We start from the raw sequence: 23,779 nt of genomic DNA on the forward strand, positions 1-23,779 counted from the left end.
TTGATCCATTTTCTAAAATTGACTGTGAAACCCCTTTGCTCTATTAACTCTGTAATAGAGTACCAACTTATTCCCAAGGGCTTGGAAAGAACCTAGCTGTTATTTTTCCATGATAAAGCCCACCTAGTCCAATTGTTGAACTTGGATGCTCTGATACCACTTTGTAACGAACACCCTCCTAATCCCAACCCATAACATAGGTTAGAAGGAGGTGGTTACTATGCTGACCCAAGATCTAAGGTAGCGTTATGGAAATGGGTCTAAAAATTTCGATCCTTTTCAACTTCTTTAAAACTTCAAATGGATGACATCATTGTGTTCGTCTTGTCAAGGTGATTCCAACGATATAAATTTTGTCTCGATATGACCTCTGAATCAAAAGTAATGGCCACATAAATTTTAGCGCCACATCATCAATCCATTATATGGTCCCCATGTGGTGCCCACGTGGTTGTTCTGGTTAGTCTCTCACTACCACTTGGCATTATTGTATTAGCTTTCGAATTGTTCATGATCAAGACTATAACATACATACATACAGACATATATACATACATACATATATATATATATCTATATATATATATATATATATATACATACATATACATATATATATATATATATATATATATATATATATATCTATATATATATATATATATATATATATATATATATAGATACATATATATATATATGTATGTATGTATGTATATACATATATATATATATATATATATATACATATATTATATATATACACACATATTTATATATACATACATACATATATATACATATCTATCGATATATATATATACATATCTATCGAGATATATATCTATATATATATATGTATATACATATATATATATACACATATATATATATATATATATATCTCTCTCTCTCTCTCTCTCTCTCGCTATATATATATATATATATATACATTTATTTATTTATTTATATTTATATAATACCGACCTGCTCATACTCACTCTCTTACGTTAGCACACTAACCCCGACTGCCACGTCACCTCAGAGATAATCCCACCTTGGAAGACACCTTTCTCGACGTAAACTCTACTGCACTAAATTCTTAACCACCGAGGTATGAGGTTTTACAATGTCACCCTAGAGATAATGCCACCTTGAAAAAAAATCTTTCTTGGTGGAAACTCCCTTAGAGAACCCATCTTGGCAAAAACTCCTCGTGAGAGGAAACTATCTCGGAGAAAACTTCAACATAACTCACACTCAAAGAAAACATCGAGACCGAAGTTTTGCCGACAGATAACAGAAGGAGCATCTGTTAATAGACGAGAATACTCTTTGTCTAAGATGTTGATGAGGGAAAGTGCAGTGAAAAAATCCAAAGCACGACAACTAATGAGAATTATTTTCAGTCTCCAGACAGACTCTAAGAGGTTATTCCTTAGCTAAAACAATCTCGAGAATTGATAAGAGTGGCACCATGAAAAATTCCGAGATCTGAGATACTGAGGTCTCGGTCACAGGGGAAGGTCACGCGAACTAGAACTTATTCGCTGAGGGCTGTTAACATTGGGGGTGGGTTGTGCTTGTTACAAGATATAATTCACTCTTGAAGAGACTTAGCCCATGGCTCAACTGTGATGGTTCTGTGAATGCTTGAGTCTAGCACCAAGACTCGCCTTGCCACTTGCCCATTCATTTTCACTAAGGCTCTTGAGAAATTATCAGTTCATAGTCTTTAGGCCTTTTCAATTGATAGTAGTTAGCAGAAATCAAGTCCATCTTAGCTTAGAGATCCATTGGCCTCTTGGTTAATAATAAAATATAATGAACTCAAGAAAACAAAAAGGAACCATACAATGCCATAAATTCCTACAAGAAATCAATATGCCACATGTAAACAAGAAATCTCATTCCCAATTTGATCCATAGACATAATCCACACCTTCAAGCAATCAATACAGGCCAACAACCAACACAATGACCATAATTTAGACAATTAATTACAAGAGAGGGAGCATACATTATCTTAATTCGTACAATTTTTTTCCAACTCAGAGTGGGACTTTGACTCTCCACCCAATGATAGATAGTTTGAGCTAAGTTTTACTTGCAACTGTCACCCTCGAGCCAAATTCCAAGGCTTGAGGTGGAGTGTTTCTAAGGGATTTTAAGCAAAAAAACAATTGAAATAGGATGCCACTAGGCTACATTACCTCATCCACCAACTATACTCATATTCATCCACATTGTTTAGGCATATTCACATTCTTACTAGCATATTACAATGCAAATAAATGTAGATCACTTTCACGAGAAGAGTCGACAATAAGGAAGGCTCATTAGTGGGTAAGATGCCAATGGTCAATAAATCACTCTCTAGGTGGTTCATCAGTGAGTCAAGCACTAGAGCTTTAGCCCCAAGGCTACTCCTAGTGGTTCTTCAACCCTCATAAGCACCTGAGTGAATCTCCCCAGTCCAATATGTTCTTCAATCCACAAGCTTCCAATGGGTTCTTCATCCCTAAAGGAAAGATACTGCTCTCTACATTGCTTATTCCCAACAAGCTTCTAATAAGGTTCTTTAGTTGGTTCTTAAATTCTCTCTATCACTTAGGAACAACAATAAATTTTAGATGCTACCTTCTCTGCCTCTTCCATAACTTCTACATGCTCAAAAATCGCGTTCTCTTTGTGTATATGCCCCCTGTGTGCACCCGAGAGCTCGTGTATGAAGATATGATTAAATGTGTGAACGTCATCCTTCCCCTTTCCAGTAACTAACTACCTTGTATCCCACGATTTGCACAACAGTCAACACCTTGACAACGTATTCCATGCCACCCTATTTTTTTTTGTCATTTCTTTGCTTGCTATTGGAGCTGAATGACACTTGGAAAATTATTCCTCTTTCAATTAATTTATTGCATAGTCAACCAACTCAACCAACCAGGACTGATATTTAAAACAACAATTCTCTCAAGTGATGACCTTTTTCAACTAATGGAATTTATGTCCCTCTCTCAGCCATCTAAAAAAATTACAATTATTTACAAGAGAGAAATATTAACCAGGGGATGTCACAGTCGAATAACAAATATAAACTTCCCGAATATTAGATGCAAGAGTGAGAGGTGTCCTTAATGTAGCAAATAATTATTTTGTATCTTTTCAGTGGATTTATTGTAGATTTTCATAAATCGAGAAATCACATTGACCACAAAAGATATATTAGTTTTACTATGAGTTAAGTAAATAACTCTACTTACCAATTGTCGATAAAGGTTACTGTAGACTTTTGGGGATTGACATTAATTTTCAATTTGACACCCATCTAAAAAGGTGTAGCATATGGCTTACAACCATCCATATTAAGCCATTTCAACAAGTCTAATGGTAGAACTTGCAGACCAAGAAAGAAATGTCGAAGACCAAGTTTAGTTATCTCAAAGGTGGCAACAAGTTGAATCTTCAATCCAAGAACTTGTTCAATGCTATTTCTAGTGATAATCAAGTCATCAACTTATACAACAAAAATCAAAGTATCATCATTACTATGTAATAAATAAAGTTCGTGATTAGATTCATAGTGTTTGAACCCATGATTGAGAAAGAATCAATCAATCTTAGCATACCAAGCCCAAGGGACCTACTTCAAAGCATACAATGATTTTTTCAGTTGAGAAACAAGATTCAATTCTATCACAAAATAAAGGGGTTTCTCCATGTATATTTCTTCAAATTATTCTCCATGGAGGAAGGCACTCTTAACATCCAACTTCTGAATTTTCCATCCAGAATGAATAACAAGGGAGAAGATCATTACTAACATAATTAATATTTGCAACAAGGTAAATTTTTTTGGTGTAGTCGATGCCTTCTTGATGTGAAAATCCCTTTGCAACCAAATGAGCTCTATAATGCTCAATAGCACCTTCAAGAGTTAATTTGGTATTATATACCCATAGACACTTCATGGCATTCTTTCCTTGTGGTTGAGAAACTAAGTCCAAATTGTGATACTTTGAAAGAGAATCAAGTTCAACTTACTTTGCATGTTTCCATTCAAGTTGTTCTTGTGCATCAACATAAGAGTCTAGATCACAAGTCTCATGAACACGAACCATTAATGTAGTGGTAGCATGTTGTTTCTAACTGCAAGGTCATCGACCTGAGGAAATATCACTAATATTGAGTCCATTGGCTTCAATTGTTTTAGCAACCCACTAAGGCAAACAAGGGGTTGATGAACTACCATTTTTTTCAAAAAAATGTTTAGGAAAGGTTATAGTTTTAGTTATAGATGATTATTGGTTGGTTGATGGAGCAGTCAAAACATTGAAAAAATGGATAGTTGATCCATTATCTACAACAAAACCAAAGGGATCATGGAATAATTCAACAACTTAATGCTAGCAGACTTCTCATCAAATATCACGATTATCCTGATAATGATTTGCTTCTTAATAGGAACAAACAATCGATAGGTGTTTAACTCTTCAATGTAGACCATCTTGATACACGGATGACTATTTGCATCCAATTTCCTTTTGCAGTCATTGGAAATATGTGCCTAAGACTCTGAGGTGACCAATAGAGGGATTCTCGTTACACCATTTTTTTATTGGAGTCACAGAACTAACAACTCTAGTTGAAACAATATTTAGAAGGTATTTGACATAGTAGACAACTTCATTCCAAAACTTTGTGAGTAAATATTTGGCTTGTAAGATACATCCAACCATTTCGAAGAAGGTTTAATTATTATGTTCTACCAGACCATTATGTTGTGGGGTACGAGGGACTAACCTCTAACATGATATACCTCATTGAATAAGGTATTCTTCCAATGGTCAATTTACATACTCTCCCCCATTGTCAGATCTCATGCATTTAATGGGTTGAATATGTTATTTCTCGACCAAGGCCTTAAGTTCCTTGATTTTTCCAAAGACACGAACCTTATTCTTCAAGAAACAAACCTAATTACCTCGAGAAATCATATATAAATTTCAAACTATGTTTTGAACCTACCAATGAAGGCTTATTTGAGCATGAAAGATCATTGTGAACAATTTCCAATGATTTTTGTGCATGTCATCGTTTCACAGAGTCAAAAGGTGCCAAATGATGCTTGTCAACATATAACCTCTACAAACTCCAACATGTGGAAGGAGTTTCCATAATCCAAGAACCACGTTATGTTTTTCCATTGTCTTCAAACTTTGAAAATTCAAATGTCCAAGTTGTTCATGCCATAGTTGACTTCAATTGTCAGTATGTGCAATAAAGGCAGTCAATTTAGCATATGGTTGGGACAAGTCAAAGAAGCTATATAGTCCATCCTTCAAGTCGAGAATCCCTTTAGAAATAATTGACTTATCTTTCCTAAGATCTTGAAAAATAATGAATTAAGCCAAAATTCAACAATTTTACCAGTTTGCATTAGTTGGGAAACTGATAATAGGTTTGTGCTCAAACTAGGCACATGATATATATTCATGATTTTGCCATTTTTGTGAGGTGCATCACCAATAATAGCAATGTCAAGAGAAAAATTATTTATGAGATGAATCTTATTCTCAGGAGTTCCATACAAGGAGGTGAATAGGGAAGCATCCTTTGTTAGATGAAGAGTGCAACCAAAGTTGGCTACCCATTCATTCTATACAGGATGAGCATGTAATGCTTGTGTTCCAATGCAAATAGTGACTTTCTTAGCGAATAGACTAATTGTTTTTTCAGTTGACATATTTCCTTCAAGCGTCTTATCCTTCTAGTTTAACTCACCACTCTTCTTCCAACATATTTTCTCCGTATCTCCTACATTTCCATAATGGGGACATATCTTTTTCTTTTAATTCTTCCTAGTTGATGTCGATCTATCACCCATTTCTTTAGATGTCTAGTTGAGGAATTCTTACCTATGTCCACTCTCCTTTTGATTTGACCTCCCCTTTCCCTTAACCAAGTAAACTTGGTGCTTATTATGAAAATTCCATTCATCAAGCAGCCTTTGTTGGTGCTTGATAAATAAATCACAAAGAGTTTCAAAGGTGTAATCCTTACCATCTTCCTTACGTGATATCCAGTTGGTGAAAAATGAGGAAATAAACACATCATAAGGTTTTCAGAGATTCATTAGGACCAATTCAATGAGTTATCCATCCTTATTCAAAAAGTTCTTCAACTAAAACTCTTTGACACGACCTAATAAATCATCAACCCTTTCAATGGAATGGGGATAAATAAAAATCAACTCTTTCTCCCACTGCATGACCTGACTTTTGTCAACCTCCTCAAACATCTTCAACTTCTTCCAAACCTCAAGAGGATTTCCAATCCCACTAGTATGAAAACAAATTTCCCAAGCAATATAGGTCATAATGACCTCGTTGGCCTCCTCTTTATTTCCATAAATGACGAACTTCATTTGTCATCCTTCAGATCGGGAATAACAATTTATGTGCTGGAAAATCCCTTTGATTTTTAGTATGGTTTCCATGTCTGGTACCCAAACAATATAATTTTGTCCATTCAAAACAATTGGATCAATCTTGGAAGGCATCTTCAAAATTCTAATAGATCTGAATTGTTCAAATATGTACTAGTTAACAAATCAATCAACCCAGAGTTAATCACTATAATATTCAACTTAGTACGATTTAAAGACAACATACTGGGTCAAAATTGATAGCTCTAATACCATGTTGGGGAATGACCCTGAATAACGAACCAACAATAGAATCTAAAAGAAATAAATGAAACATTAATTACATTCTAATATGATGGGTGGTGTCTACGGAAATTGTTATGGCACTTAAGCACAATGCATTGTGATCAAGACATCACAACGCATGATCAATATTAATATGATCCAATATATCATGATCTAATTTGATGTTATAGTTTAACCCATAGGGTCTTTTATTTATAATGTTTGAATCTAATCACTTCCCTTGAATTGCAGAATGCATTGTGATCAAGACATCACAATGCATGATCAATATGATTATAATCCATTATATCATGATCAAATTTGATGTTATAATTTAACCCATATGGTCCTTTATTTTTAATGTCTGAATCTAACCACTTCCCTTGAATTGCAGATGATTCATACCATAAAAGAGCATCAAATATTTCAACCATTTCCTTGAAACATACTTTGCTTTGTGACCTAGTTAACTATTCTAGTTAACTCATCTTTCGTTAACTAGTTGACTATTCTAGTTGACTTATCTTTCGTCCATTAATTGGCTTACAAGTTAAACCTACTGTTTAGTCAATCCCAACCATTTAGTTGATCATACAACTGCCTACTTTGCGAGTTGATCACTCAGCTATCATTGATCCCTCAACTAACTATCTCTTGGTAGTTGATCCTCTGTAGGTCAATCCTTTGGCTGGCTATCTCCAAAAGCTCTTGAGATGCGATGAACCAATAAAATATTAGGTTCCAACATAAAACATAACATTCTAGCCAACACTGGCATGTATCCTATTTGTTAATCATGAATTTGCAAAAGGTGCTTTTCCTTGTTAAAAGATTCTTTATTTAATTGGCTAGGATTTCTTGCAGGGCTTTAAAAGCATTATTGTTTATTGTTAAGAATGTGTTGTCACTCAATTGACTGAACATGGTTTAGCCAGAAATGGAAAAACATAAAAATTTCAGGTACATCTTGTAGAAAAACTGTCATTTTTCCCCAACAGAGGCATTGAGCATGAGTTATCGAACTGATTTTCTTAACCCATGTTGACTTATGCCAACAAAAGTTGGAAAATTTCTATAAATATGCTATCGGGTACACTCTTCCTAGAGAAAATACGATAAGAAAAAAAATATTTAATTTATATAGTAGCTAAGAATAGGGTGGTGTAGTTATTAACCAGTATCTGTTATAGAAATCAAGAAATTTGATTGATGCTGCAATCATTCATTATCTGAAAACTGAAATATTATCATAAGGCAGGTAACTTAAAAAATTTCATTGATGGATTGACTGAGAACATTGATGGGTATTTTTAAGTGCTTTCAGTTGTAAAAAATATGTTTCTTCCTCCCATTGTCTTAAACAAGTCCATATTTGTCTTATAACATTTGCATGAAGTCCATAGCTTTATAGATTTTTCTAAGCCCAGTTTTATATATTTACACATTGTTATTTATAGAACAATTCAAGTACATTGTCATTATATTCCATATTGAAAAGTGAGGTGGAAAATATTAGAACACACCATTTGCAATTGAAATCACTCTAAAATAATGAAGAATGAGGGTATGGCGAGTGTTGGGTTGTGTTATATTATTTCCATGACTAGCCCACGTAGTAAACCGGGGGTTAGAGGGGGGAAGGTCATATGGGGTTTGAGGTGTACCCGTAACCCCACTTTATGGGGTCTAGGGCAGCGCCCCAGAAAATTTTGGTATTGGACCCTATGTTAGGTTGGGCGGACCCACCTATGGTTTTGTGCATGATTTTCACACATGTTTTTTTGGACGCGATGGTTTTTTGGCCTGTGGTATTGGATGCTTCGGCATGTATAAATATGTATTATAACATTGAAAGGAACATAATGAAAAATCAAGATGGTAGTCCCAGTTTTGGGATCCAGGGGAAATCTTTGTGTATATGTGTTTTATGTGTTATGCTCTCACATTGTTTATTTTCTATGTTTTAGAATTCGTATGCAGGTAATTTGTGTACGGGGTTAAAACCTACATTTGGTATTAGAGCAGTTTTGGCTTCAAGGGGACGCCTTTGTTGCTGGGGGGTTTCGCTCAGGCCTATGGTAGACCTTGTTCAGTAGGAGATCTACAAGATCGATTCTGGTGGTGAAATAAGATGGCAAGCAGTGGAAAGATAGAGATCGAGAAATTTAATGGTCAGAGTTTTGAGTTGTGGAAACTCAAGATGGAGGATCTGTTGGTGGATAAAGATCAGTGGATCGTGGTAGATTCGGGTACTAAAACAACGAGAGAGTCCGATGAAGAATGGAAGAAGTTGGATCGGAAGGCAAAGAGCACAATACGATTGTGTGTCTCAGATTCAGTATTGTTGAATGTATCAGGGGAAACTACGACAAACGCTTTGTGGGACAAGTTAGGGACTTTGTACCAATCTAAGTCTCTGGTGAATAAACTGTTCATGCGGAAAAAGCTGTATAACCTGAGGGTGAAAGATGGAGACTTGATGACAGAGCATCTGAACACATTTAATACTGTGGTAAGTCAGTTAGCATCTATTGATATTAAAATTTCAGATGAAGATAAGTGCATCAGTTTGTTGTGTTCTCTAACAGATTCATGGGATAGTCTGGTTATTGCAATAGGTAGCAATGCAACTGCCTTGCAGTTTGATGAAATAGTCTTGTCCTTGCTGACGGAGGAGATGAGACGGAAAAATATGGAGAGCCAGAATGGTGATGCCTTGTCTGTACGAGGACAGTCCCAGAACAGAAACAAAAATAAGTCATCGAGTGGGAGATCTAAATCTCCAGGAAAACCTGTAAAGATGGTGTGCTGGAAATGCGGAGAGGAAGGGCACTACAAAAGGGACTGTAAATCTAAAGCTCCTGATAAAGGAAAGGGATCTAATGATGCTCCTTCTGCAGAAGCAAAAACCACCTCAGATGAAGGTGGGGATGTGTACTTGGCTTCTTCAAGTACACATGTAGATCATGATGCATGGTTGATTGACTCAGGTGCATCCTTTCACTTCACTCCCCATAGAGAGTGGTTCTGTGAGTATGAGAAATACGATGGTGGTGATGTCTTCTTAGGGGATGATAGGAATGCTAGAATCATTGGTCGCAGAAAAGTAAAGTTGAAGTTGCAAGGTGGAAGGGTTAGAACACTTCCGGGTGTTCTGCATATTCCTGCATTGGCAAGAAATCTGATTTCTATAAGCAAGCTATATGATGCAGGTGTAAAAACAGTGTTCGAGAAGGATACCTGCAAAATGGTTTGGGAAGCACTGGTATTGATGCAGGGAGTTCGAATTGGAACTCTGTACAAGCTGCAAGGTAGCACTGTTATTGATGGGTGCAAAAGTTCTGTGGTTCCTGAAAGTGGAGAAGAAAATCTAGTGGTCTTTGGAGAGAAGACCATGTTGTGGCATCAAAGGCTTGGACATATTGGAGAGAAGGGCCTTCAAATACTTCATGGTAAAGGTATGGTAGAAGGGATGAGTAATAGTTCTCTGGATTTTGATTTCTGTGAAAATTGTGTATACGGGAAGCAGAATCGGGTGAGTTTCCCCTCTGGTAGTAAGAGGGCGAAACAGATATTAGATCTTGTGCACAGTTATGTGTTTGGACCTGTGAAGGTTCCATCTCTGGGTAAGTCTGTGTACTATGTATCATTTATAGATGAATTCTCAAGGAATACATGGATATATTTCCTTAAGAAGAAATATGAAGTCTTTGACAGGTTTAAAGAATTTAAGGCTCTCGTTGAAAATCAGACAGAGAAGAAGATAAAGGTGCTGAGAACAGATAATGGTGTAGAGTTTTGCAGCAAGGAATTTGAAGAATTCTGTAAGAAGTGTGGTATATCACGGCAGAATACTACTCCATATACACCTCAGCAAAATGGAGTTGCAGAAAGAATGAACAAGACGCTGATGGAAAGGGCAAGAAGCATGCTTAGTGTGCCGGGTTAGGACAGGAATTCTGGGTAGAGGCGGTGGATACTGCATGTTACCTGGTCAACAGGTCACCTTCATTAGCATTGGAGGATAAGACTCCACAAGAGGTATGGAATGGTAAGAAACCCTCTCTTTCACATCTAAGGGTATTTGGATGTGATGCATATGTACATGTTCTAAAGGAGAAACGAACCAAGTTGGATAGTAAATATGAAAAGTGCATCTTTATTGGGTATAAGGATGGTTTAAAGGGTTATAAGCTTTGGAACCCACTAACAAGGAAGGTTGTGTACATCTGAGATGTGGTGTTTAGAGAGGTGAAAGATGTTATTAAACATGAAGTCCAACCAAAGGAACCTGAAAAAAATAGAGTTTGAGCTAAAGGAGGAAGAATCAGACTCTACAGTAGAGGAGGAATCAGAAGATGAAGAGCCACAAACTCCGGATGTGAGAAGATCAGTTCGAGAAAGAAGGTAGCCAGAAAGGTATAGTCCATCTACTTTCTGTTCAAATTTTGCTTTGTCTGTTACTGATGATGATCCCATAACTGTGAAGGAAGCAGTGGATTCAGAGGATGGAGAACTCTGGAAAGAGGCCATGGTTGATGAAATGGAATCTTCGCACAAAAATGAGGCTTGGGATTTGGTGGAGTTGTCAGCTGGAAGGAAACCCATTGGCAACAAATGGGTGTTCAAAAAGAAGTCAAATGTAGAAGGAAAAGTGGAGAAATACAAAGCTCGGTTGGTAGCAAAAGGTTATTCCCAGGTGTCGGGAATTGATTTTGGTGATATTTTTTCTCCTGTTGCCAAGGTAGCTTCTATTAGATTACTTTTATCTGTTGCTGCTGCTTTTGATTTTGAGGTAGAATAAATGGATGTGAAGACAAAATTTCTTCACGGGGATTTGGAAGAGGAAATATACATGAAGCAACCTGAAGGCTTTGCGGTGAAGGGTAAGAAAGAAGTGGTATGTGAGTTAAAGAAGTCTCTATATGGGTTAAAACAGTCACCAGGATGTGGTATCAGAAATTTGATACATTTATATGGGGACTTGGCTTCACCAGAAGCAAAGAAGATCACTGTGTGTATTTTAAATTAATTGGTGACCGCGTTATTTATCTGGTCTTGTATGTGGATGATATGTTTCTGGTTGGAAATGACAAAGAAATTATCCAGGATTTGAAGACCCATTTGTCCTCCAAATTCGACATGAAAGTTCTTGGTGCTGCAAACTATATTTTGGGTATGGAAATTAAAAGAGATCAGAAAAAGAGGAAGCTCTGGTTAAACCAGAGGAAGTATGTTGAGACAATATTGCAGAGATTTAATATGTAGGATAGTAAACTGGTGAAGGTTCCTATTCCTGTAGGTGTGAGGTTATCTGCTAAACAGTGTCCCAAGACACAAGAAGAGGAAGAGGACATGTCCCGTGTTCCATATGCAAGTGCAGTCAGTAGCCTGATGTATGCAATGGTCTGTACTAGACCAGACATTGCACATGCAGTGGGAGAATTGAGCAGGTTTATGTCAAAACTAGGGAAGGAGCATTGGACAACAGTGAAGCGGGTTTTCAGGTATTTGCGTAGCACTAGTGATTATGGTTTGTGCTACCAAGGAAGACCAAGATTGGACAAAGTGTTGGATATTCGTGGCTTTGTTGATGCAGACTGGGCTAGAGATCTGGATCAGAGAAGATCTACAAGTGGGTATGTGTTTAACCTATTTGGAGGTGCAGTTAGTTGGATGAGTAAGAAACAACCTATAGTGGCACTATCAACTACAGAGGCAGAATACATGGCAGCCACTCATGCAAGCAAGGAAGCAGTTTGGTTGCAGAGATTGTGTTCAAGTATGGGGTTAGTACAGGAAGCTATAAGGATAGACTGTGACAACCAAAGTGCAATTTTCTTGGCAAAGAACCCTGCATATCATTCAAAGACAAAGCACATTGATGTTCAGTATCACTTTGTGAGGGATATGATAGAAGACAAAAAGGTGTTGCTGGTAAAAGTGGACACTTTGAAGAATACTGTAGATGCATTGACAAAATCTGTGAGCTCTAAGAAGTTCTCTTGGTGTAGAGAAACAATGGGCATTGCAGGGCTGGATAAATGACTAATCTCTAATGTGGCCCCCTGTGGAAAGAAAACAACAAGTGGGAGAATGTTGGGTTGTGTTATATTCTTTCCATGACTAGCCCATGTAGTTAACCAGGGGTTAGAGGGGGGAGGTCACATAGGGTTTGAGGCGTACCCGTAACCCCACTTTATGGGGTCCAGGGCAGCGCCCCAGAAAATTTTGGTTTTGGACCCTATGTTAGGTTGGGCGGACCCACCTATGGTTTTGTGCATGATTTTCGCATATGTTTTTTGGACGTGACGATTTTTAGTACATGGTATTGGATGCGATGGTTTTTCGGTCCATGGTATTGGATGCGATGATTTTTTGGTCCATGGTATTGGATGCTTCGGCATGTATAAATATGTATTATAACATTGAAAGGAACATAATGAAAAATCAAGCTGGTAGTCCTGGTTTTGGGATCAAGGGGAAATCTTTGTGTATATGTGTTTCATGTGTTATGCTCTCGCATTGTTTATTTTTTGTGTTTTAGAATTCGTATACAGGTAATTTCTGTACGACGTTAAAACCTACAGTGAGCATTTTTCTAAGCTAGGTAAAACTGGTTTAAAAACTGAGAAATTGTCATTTTATTGATTTGAGGCTTTTGCGATCTATATTCTTTGTGGTGTTATCTTCCGGAGTCATCGCAATCATATTTGTTGTAATCGACATTTCGAACCAACCTCCATGGTTCATCATCAGGATTAGATCCATGAGAGAATAAGTCAGAACCCAGTAGGGTAATAAATAGGGCGGTGAGATCTGACTTCTTCCTAGCAATCAGTGATTTGAATCGTTCTAATAACAAACTTCTTATAATTTTTCCCTCCCATATAGGTTGAAAATTATTGATTTGAGGCTTCTGTGATCTATATTCTTTGTGGTGTTATCTTCTAGAGTCATGTTATGAAACCAACTCACAAAAAGATAGAAAAGATAGTTGAACGCCTTAGAATTCAGCCTCTTCGAGGGGGCAACCTCCTTTACATTACACAAATGAACAATTCTTGGATGATACAAATAACAAGACCTCCTTTCTGTATATAGGAGTCTAAGGAGTCATAATATATTCAAAGCCGACATAACAATAATAATGTAAGGGCATAATAATAACAATAGTGGGCTTCTATGGGGCACAATAGTAACAATATGGGGACTACATGGGTACAATAATATAATAAGGGGGCTGTACTAATAACAATAAGGGGTTACACTTGTAGTATAGGGGCCTAACATGCCCCTCTCCTTCAAAAAGTGTTGTCCTCAACGCTTGAGTAGTTCTTGATGCTTTTGTAGAATATTCTTGTCCTCCCATGTGGAATCTTCAGCGGGTAAGTTCTTCCACTTGATGAGATAATCTGAAATTGATCGATTTCGTAGCTGTCGGGTTCTTGTTTCTGTGACTGCTCCAGGTTCCAATATGATTTTTCCTTCCTCTTCAAGTTCTGGCAATATTGTTTGAATTGAGATCTTCTGCAACTTTTGAATGAGTTGCCACACTTCTTCGTCCTTCTTCCATTCATCCCTTGCTTCGTTTATCCAATCTGGTTGGATAACAGAAATAGCACAAAACAATGCTTCCACATCCTCATCCTTTCTTGAGAGTGCATCTGCAACAAAATTTTGCTTCCCTTTTCTATAGATGATGTCAAACTCATAACCCAATATATTTGTGACCCATTTTTTCTGTTCTTCTATAGATAATATTTTTTCGAAAAAGTATTTAAGACTATCATGATCCATTTTTACCTTGAAGTGTCTTCCCATTCGGTAAGGTCGCCATTCCTTAAGTGCATGTAGTATTTTCAACATTTCCTTCTCATAAATAGCTTCCTTGAGATGTAGCAATAAAAATACCCAATCACCTACATCAAAACATTTTTCACTACAATGTTGATCTACCTATTGTTTCATTCGATTTTTCACCAAAGTGGTGTTATCCTTTAAAAGTTGGAGAACTTGTTGTTGATGCTCGCTGTGATCTTTCACTGCTTGAACTTTTTTCTTCTTGATATGTTCTTCTATCTTGAGAGTTTGAGGAGTGGTAATTTCTTCCAATGCTTTACAAGATATGGTCAGATTCATTTCTTGATGCCCGATGTGATCTTTCACTTCTTGAACATTTTTCTTCTTGATATGTCCTTCTATCTTGATAATTTGAGGAGTGGTAATTCCGACCAATGCATTACAAGATATGGTTGGATTCATTTCTTCTTCCTCCATGTGATCTTTCACTTCTTGAACCTTTTTCTTCTTGACATGTCCTTCTATCTTGAGAGTTTGAGGAGTGGTAATTCTTGCCAATGCTTTACAAGATATGGCCATATTCATTTCTTCTTTCTCTGGGGTTGGTTCCTGGTGTATATACTCTTCTTTTGATGTTTCTTGATCCTTTTCTTCCTCCTCTTCATAATCTATGTAAAATAATTTTTTCTCAGCACACTTATGACCTTTAGTGCATTTTCTATCACAATTGTAGCAAAGCCCTTTTTCTCTTTTCTCTTCCAATTGTTGTGGTGTAACCCTTGTAGGTTGTGGAAGGCTAGGAGAAACAACACTTCCATTATTATAGTTGTGAGGGGTAGACTTCCTTGTTGCCATAATTTTACTTTCCACTATGTAACAAAGCTCTTTTACTCTTTCCAATTGTTGTGGTGTTGCTCTAAAGAAGGTGTTGCTCTTTGTATCCTCATAATGTGCTATCATTTCCTCCATGAAAATTGACCATGTAACAAGTTGTTTACGAGAACAAAGCCCTTTATACCATAAAAATTGATTCGGTTCTAAATATGAAGATGCAATACATACCTTTTGTAACAGTGGTACACCATGTAGATCAAAATATTGCTCCACCTGAAGTATCAAATTTACCGGATCCTTGCCATCAAACTTCCTCATATCGGCTTTTCTTGATTTTAGGAGCTCAATCTTGAAACGACTATAACTCTGTAATTTTGGTTCTTCCAGTTCTGAAATTGTGACCTGTTCCCTCTGTGTCCTCTTTCCAATACCACTAATCTGATCCAAATTGGATTCTCCAAGGAAGAGTTATGCCAAATCTCCCACACTGACCTGATTATAGACTAGTTCAGTAGAGAGAACTTGTATGACGTGCCACGTGTCACTGTTTCGACCTTTAGCTCTGAGAAATATATACAAGAAACTACAATTCGTCCTCTTTTTGTACCTTCTTGCAAAATTTCAATCCGATGCTCAGAGAGAAATTTATGACAATTTTCCCCAGGTCACCTGTTTGGAATGTAATTTAGGAGTTTGCAAAAAGACCAACTTCCTCAGATCATATCTCCGCAAATATAGTGTGAAAAGCTCTGAAATTCGGACCCAAGGTTTAGTGCGATTTCATCTCAAATGGGTGTTTTTTTTTCACTTTTGAAATGTTGCAAAAAAAAAGTTATAGAAAAAATGCCACGATGGCCTATTTGGAGCAGTGAAGCCCTAGAATCCAAAGCTCTGATACCAAATGTTATGAAACCAGCTCATAAAAGGATAGAAAAGATAGATCAACGCCTTAGAATTCAGCCTCCTTGAGGGGGAAACCGCCTTTACATTACACAAATGAATGATTCTTTGATGATTCAAATGACAAAACCTCCTTTCTATATATAGGAGTCTAAGGAGTCACAATATAACCCAACCGACCTAACAATAATAATATAAAGGCATGAAAATAACAATAGAGGGATTCTACGGGGCACAGTAATAACAATATAGGGATAATAGGGGCACAACAATATTAATAAGGGATACAACTACAATAGTAATGGGGTAATCACTAGTATTATAGGGACCTAACAAGTCATCACAATCATATTTGTTGTAATCGACGTTTCAAACGAACCTCCGTGGTTCATCATCAAGATTAGATCCATGAGAGAATAAGTCAGAACCCAGTGGGGTAATAAATAGGGAGGTGAGATCTGACTTCTTTCTAGCAATCAATGATCTGAATCATTCTAATAAACGAAATTCTTGTAATTTCTCCCTCCCGTACAGGTTGAAAATTATTGATTTGAGGCTTCTGCGATCAATATTCTTTGTGGTGTTATCTTCCTGAGTCATCGTAATCATATTTGTTGTAATCAACATTTCGAACCAGCCTCTGTGGTTCATCGTCAAGATTAGATCCATGAGAGAATAAGTCAAAACTCAATAGGGTAATAAATAAGGAGGTGAGATCTGACTTCTTTCTAGCAATCAGTGATCTGAATCGTTCTAATAAATGAACTTCTTGTACTTTCTCCCTCCCGTACAGGTTGAAAATTATTGATTTGAGGCTTCTGCGATCTATATTCTTTGTGGTGTTATCTTCTGGAGCCATTGCAATCATATTTGTTGTAATCGATGTTTCGAACCAACCTTCGTGGTTCATCATCAAGATTAGATCCATGAGAGAATAAGTCAGAACTTAGTAGGGTAATAAATAGGGAGGTGAGATCTGACTTCTTTCTAGCAATCAATGATCTAAATCGTTCTAATATTCTTGTAATTTATCCATCCCTATTTATTACCGTACTGGGTTCTGACTTTTTCTCTCATCGATCTAATCCTGATGATGAACCACGGAGACTGGTTCAAAACGTCGATTACAACAAATATGATTGAGATGAATCCGAAAGATAACACCACAAAAATGTCATTTTGTCAAATTAATTGCAAGAAAAAGACACATAATTTGAGGAATGTGAAAGAGGTTTTCATCACAAATGCATTTGTCTTCAGTACCATAGTATTATTTCCAATTGATGACATCTATATAGTCTTCGACGGACAATTTTCTAATCCCAGTATTGTACATTTGCACCCTGTTCTTGACAGAACAATTCAAGAACTTAAGTCACTAGTTTTGAATTTTGACCAAGAGAATTACAAATTGTGCACAAGTGTAAATAAATCATTCATTCAAATATGATTGCACAATATTTGTGTGCATTTGTATGTTTATGGCTTTCATTTTAAACCAAATGTCCATCATAGTAAAAATTGTTAAAAGTGCACTTTTCATACATTTGTTATGAGTAGATGAGAGAAGGTTATAAAAATCCAACAGAGGAATGTTCTTTCCCAATATGTGTACCTATCCCATTCCCAAATCCATTTACTATAAACATTTCATAATAGAAGCTGGCTTGAATTCTTATTAAACTAAGGGGACATCTCATGAATATAAGACAACCCTGAGGTGTTTTTGCTCAACATGCACCTTTTAAGCCCAATTTGGAAAAATAGTTGTAGTTTGAGGAGGAAAATAGTAGAACACACCATTTTCAATTGAAATCACTCAGAAAGAAAGAAGAATGAGGGTATGGCGAGCATTTTTTTTGAGATAGGTAAAATTTGTTTAAAAACTAAGAAATTGTCATATTGTAAAATCAATTGCAGGAAACTGGCAAAGAATTTGAGGACTGTGAAAGAGGTTTTAGTCACAAATGCACCTACCTTCAACCCCATAGGCTTATTTCCAATTGATGGCATTTGTACAACCTTCAGTGGAAATTTTTATAAACCCAATTTCATACATTTGAACTATGTTCTTGACAAAACAATTCAAGAACTTAAGTCACTATTTTTGAATTTTGACCAAGATAATTACAAATTGTGCACAAGTATAAATAAATCATTCATTAAAATATGCTCACACATTATTTGCATGCATATGTATAGTTATGGCTTGCATTTTACACCAAATGTCCATCATAGTAAAAACTGTTAAAAGTGTACTTTTCATACATCTACTGTGAGCAGATGAGGGAAGGTTATAAAAATCTAACATAGGATTGTTCTATCCCAATATGTGTACCTATCCCATTCCCAAATTCATTTAATATAATCATTTCATAGTAGGGGTTGGCTTGCATTTTTATTAAATTAAGGGGATATCTAATGAATACAAGACAACCCTGAGGTGTTTTTGCTCAACATACATCTTTTTAGCCCAAATTGGAAAACCAAGGTATAGTGAGGTGGAAAATATTATAACACACTATTTTCAAATGAAATCACTCTTAAAGAAGCAAGAATGAGGGTATGGCCGGCATTTTTTTGAGCTGGGTGAAACTGGTATAAAAACCGAGAAATTGTCATTTTGTCAAATCAATTGAAAGAAACTGAAAAAATAAAATTGAGGAATGTGAAAGAGGATTTTGTAAAAAATACATCTATCTTGAGACCAATAGGTTTATTTCCAATTAATGACATTTGTACAGTCTCTGACATACATTTTTATAAGCCCAATTTTGTACATTTGTGATCACTCACTAGTTTTGAATTTTGACCAAGAGAATTACAAATTATGCACAAGTGTTGATAAATCACTCATTCAAATATGATCATGCAATCTTTGTGTGCATATGTATGTTTATGGCTTTCATTTTACACCAAATGTCCATCATAGTAAAAATTGTCAAAATTGCACTTTTCATACATCCCTTGTGAGAAGATGAGGGAAAGTCATAAAAATCCAACAGAGGAATGTTATTTCCCAATATGTGTACCTATCCCATTCCCAAATCCATTTTCTATAATCATTTCATATCAGGGGTTGGCTTGCATTTTTATTAAACTACATCTCATGAATACAAGACAACCCTGATGTGTTTTTGCCCAACAGACACCTTTTTAGCCCAAATTGGAAAGCCATGTGTATATTGAGGTGTAAAATAGTAGAAAACACCATTTCAAACTGAAATCACTCTGAAAGAAGTAAGAATTAAGGTCTAGCAAGCATTTTTCTGAGCTAGGTGAAATTGGTTTAAAAACTAAGAAATTGTCATTTTATCAAATAAATTGCAGGAAATTGACACAAAATTTGAGGAATGTGAAAGAGGTTTTTATCACAAATGCATCTTTATTCAAACCCATAGGCTTATTTCCAATTGATGACATCGCTACGGTCTTCGATGAGCATTTTTATAATCCCAGTTTTGTACATTTGCACTATGTTCTTAACAGAACAATTCAAGAACTTAAGTCACTAGTTTTGAATTTTGACCATGAGAATTACAACTTGTGAAAAAGTGTAAATAAATCATTCATTCAAATATGATTATGTAATATTTGCATGCATAAGTGTATTTATGGCTTTCACTTTACACCAAATGTCCATCTTAAAAACTGTTAAAAGTACACTTTTCATACATCCGTTGTGAGCAAATGAGGGAAGGTTATAAAAATCCAATAGAGGAATGTTCTTTCCTAATACGCGTACCTATCCCATTCCCAAATCCATTTGCTATATCATTTCATAGTAGGGACTGGCTTCCATTTTTATTAAACTAAGGGGACATCCCGTGAATACAAGACAACCTTGAGGTGTTTTTGCTCAACAGGCACCTTTTGAGCCCAAATTGGAAAAAAAGTGTACAGTGAGGTGGAAAGAAGTAGAACACACCATTTTCAACTGGAATCACTCTGAAAAAATCAAGAATGAGAGTACGACGAGCATTTTTTAAGCTAGGTGAAATTGGTTTAAAAACTGAGAAATTGTTATTTTTTCAAATCAATTGCAAGAATTTAACACACAATTTGGGGAATGTGAAAGTGGCTTTTGTCACGAATACATCTATATTCAGATATATAGGGTTATTTCCAATTGATGACATTTGTACAGTCTTCGGCAAGCATTTTTATAAGCCCATTTTTGTACATTTGTGCTATGTGATCTTGACAAAACAATTCAAGAACTTAAATCATCAGTTTTGAATTTTGACCAAGAGGATTACAAATTGTGCACAAGTGTAAATAAATCATTCATTCGAACAATATCATGCAATATTTGCGTGCATATGTATGTTTATGGCTTGCATTTTACACCAAATGTCCATCATTGTAAAAACTGTTAAAAGTGCACTTTTCATACATCCACTATGAGCAGATGAGGGAAGGTTATAAAAATCCAACATAGGAATGTTCTTTCCAAATATGTGTACCTATCCCTTTCCCAAATCCATTTACTATATTTATTTCATACTATGGGTTGGCTTTCATTTTTATTAAACTATGGGGATATCTCATGAATACAAGACAACCCTGAGGTGTTTTTGCTCAACAAGCACGTTTTTATCCCAAATTAGAAAACCAGGTGTATAATGAGGTGGAAATAGTAGAACACACCATTTTCAACTAAAATCACTCTGAAAGAAGAAAGAATGAGGGTATGGCAGACATTTTTCTGAGCTGGGTGAAACTGATTTAAACACAGAGAAATTTTCATTTTATGAAATCAATTGCAAGAAACTGACACAAAATTTGAGGAATGTGAATTTTTTTTTTGTCACAAATACATATCTCTCCATCCCCATAGGCTTATTTATGATTAGTAACATCTGTACAATCTTTGAAGAGCATTTTTCTAGGCCCAATTTTGTACATTTGCAGTCTATTCTTGACAAAACAATTCTATAATTTAGGTAACTAGTTTAAGATTTTGATAGCGAGAATTACAAATTGTGCACAAGGGTTAATAAATCATTCATTCAAATATGATCACGTAATCTTTGCATGTGTATGTATGTTTATGGCTTGCATTTTACATCAAATGTTAATCATAGTAAAACTTGATAAAAGTGCACTTTTCCTACATCCACTGTGAGCATCTGTGGGAAGGTTATAAAAAATCAACAGAGGAATGTTCTTTCCCAATATGTGTACGTATCCCATTCAAAAATCCTTTTACTATAATAATTTCATTGTAGGGGCTGGCTTGAATTTTTATTAAACTAAGGGGACATCTCATGAATACAAGACAACCCTAAGGTGTTTTTGGTCAACAAGCACCCTTTGAGCCCAAATTTGCAAAATAGGTGTATAATTAGGTGGAAAATAGTAGAACACACAATTTTCAACTGAAATCACTCGGAAAGAAGCAAGAATGAGAGTATGGCAGGCATTTTTTTTTTCTCAATTAGTCTACTCCTATATTGATACAAAATGATATTAAAGAGAGGCCGAGGCCACAAGAGTTCTAGCCATGGAGTTGGCATTCTTACAAAAGACTCTTAACTTGCCAAACCGAGAACCTACATAATGATTTGCATCAGGAATTACTGTCTCGGAGAGCATGAAATTCCAGAACTTGACAATGACCTTATCAAAATTGATCTGGACTGCAACTAAAAACTGACCCATACAGTAACCAGGATAGACTTGCGCGCATCTAGTACTTGGACAAGTACCACCATAAGCATAAACGTTAACAGACACTAACATATAAGAAAAACACTGCTTCCTAGGAGCGACCATCAGGTAAAAAAGACTGAGACCAGAATCAACGAGATAACAAGCATCTTTCTTTGTCAACTGACCAAACATAAAACTGAAGGCGCAGGCAGGATCAATCATCTTCCGAGGTTGATGGCTGTTCTTCAACTATTCTGCACCCAAAGTGATCTGAATCTTTTGAGTCAGAATGACGAGCAGCAGAGCTTGAAGGGTCACCTCCCGCGGGCGCACTTGGGCCGGCCTCTGCATTTATCTGCATAGTGTGCAGACCACCTGAGTCGTGGCGCTGGTTGACGCTCTGATTAGCCATTCTCTGCTGCGGGGGAGCCTCAGGATTAACCTCCCTTGAGCTGACCGCTGCCTCACACATTTCGACAGAGACTGAAACAATAAAAGAAGAATTTCCCAGTGAGCAAGGAATGCGAAAACGGGCAGTGTGCGTATGAGAGTGATGCGCGCAGACTTCCGCTGTTGATTGCCCCCTTCCTCTGCCTCTGCCGCTTCTGGTGGCCGGGTATCTGTAGCAACAGAACTCCGAGGCGTCCGAGGAAGGTTCCGAGGTGGTTGAAGAGGACTGGCGGGAGCCACGACCGCGATAACTGCCCCGTCTGCAACCCATTCTGGGTCGCTCCCTTGGCATCTTGCTACGAACTGGACCGACAAGCGCAGAGGGAATGACAGGTGAACGCTTGAGGAGCAAGCCCACCGCATAAGGTGGAGACTGAGCCCACTGATTCAGAGCTGACGACTGGCGGATGTGGGAATTGGCGGAAGAGGTGTAGCTGGGAGCTGCAACCTTGCTAAGTCTGAAGACGCGCAGAGGAGAAGCCTGGTGGGTTAATAATCCAGGCGCCATTGCATATAACGTTAACTCTGGGAGGGGCAGCATTAACACTGCCATTAAATGGTATGTGCGAGACCATGTCGCCCACCTGCTTCCGTAACAACTGGCGCTTGCGGAAGGCCACGCGCCCCTCCTCCACGCTGGATTCGTACCTATGAGCCATCTATTCACCCGCATCCGGGGGAGTATGGCAGGCATTTTTTTAAGTTAGGTGAAACTGGTTTAAAAACTGAGAAATGGTCATTTTGTTAAATCAATTGCAAGAAACTGACACAATATTTGAGGAATGTGAAAGAGGTTTTTGTCAAGAATACATCTTTCTTTAGCCCCATAGGCTTATTTTCCATTAATGACATATGTACAGTATTCGATGAACATTTTTCTAATCCTAGTTTTGTACATTTGCAGTCTATTCTTGACAGAAGAATTCTATAACTCAAGACTTCATTAGTTTTGAATTTTGACTGAGAGACTTACGAATTGTGCACAAGTGTTAATAAGTCATTCATTCAAATTTGATCACACAATATCTACGTGCATTTGTATGTTTATGGCTTGCATTTTACACCAAATGTCCCACATTTTTCACCATTTTACCCTTTCTTCGTCCCATGGTCTTAAGCAAGTCCAAATTTGTCTTATAACATTTGCATGAAGTCCATAACTTTATAGATTTGTCTTATAACTATTAAAATGGGTTTAGAAAAAATTCCAGTTAGGAGATTTATAGAAATATTTTTTTAAAACATAAGAACATATACTTGGAGGTATATATATGTGTGTGTGTGTGACAAAAACCTCCCTCAGAAATTTTAAACTCTTCCTAAGTTGTCTGCAACATTGTTTCCAAAATTAGTATTACTCAGTTTTTAACTGAATTTGACTAGTTCACTAAAATGTATGCCCAACCCTAATTCTTGAGTATT

This window comes from Pinus tabuliformis, chromosome J (assembly GCF_031772625.1).
Source record: "Pinus tabuliformis cultivar Carrire ecotype Pingquan chromosome J, CPIR1, whole genome shotgun sequence".
NCBI lineage: Eukaryota > Viridiplantae > Streptophyta > Pinopsida > Pinales > Pinaceae > Pinus > Pinus tabuliformis.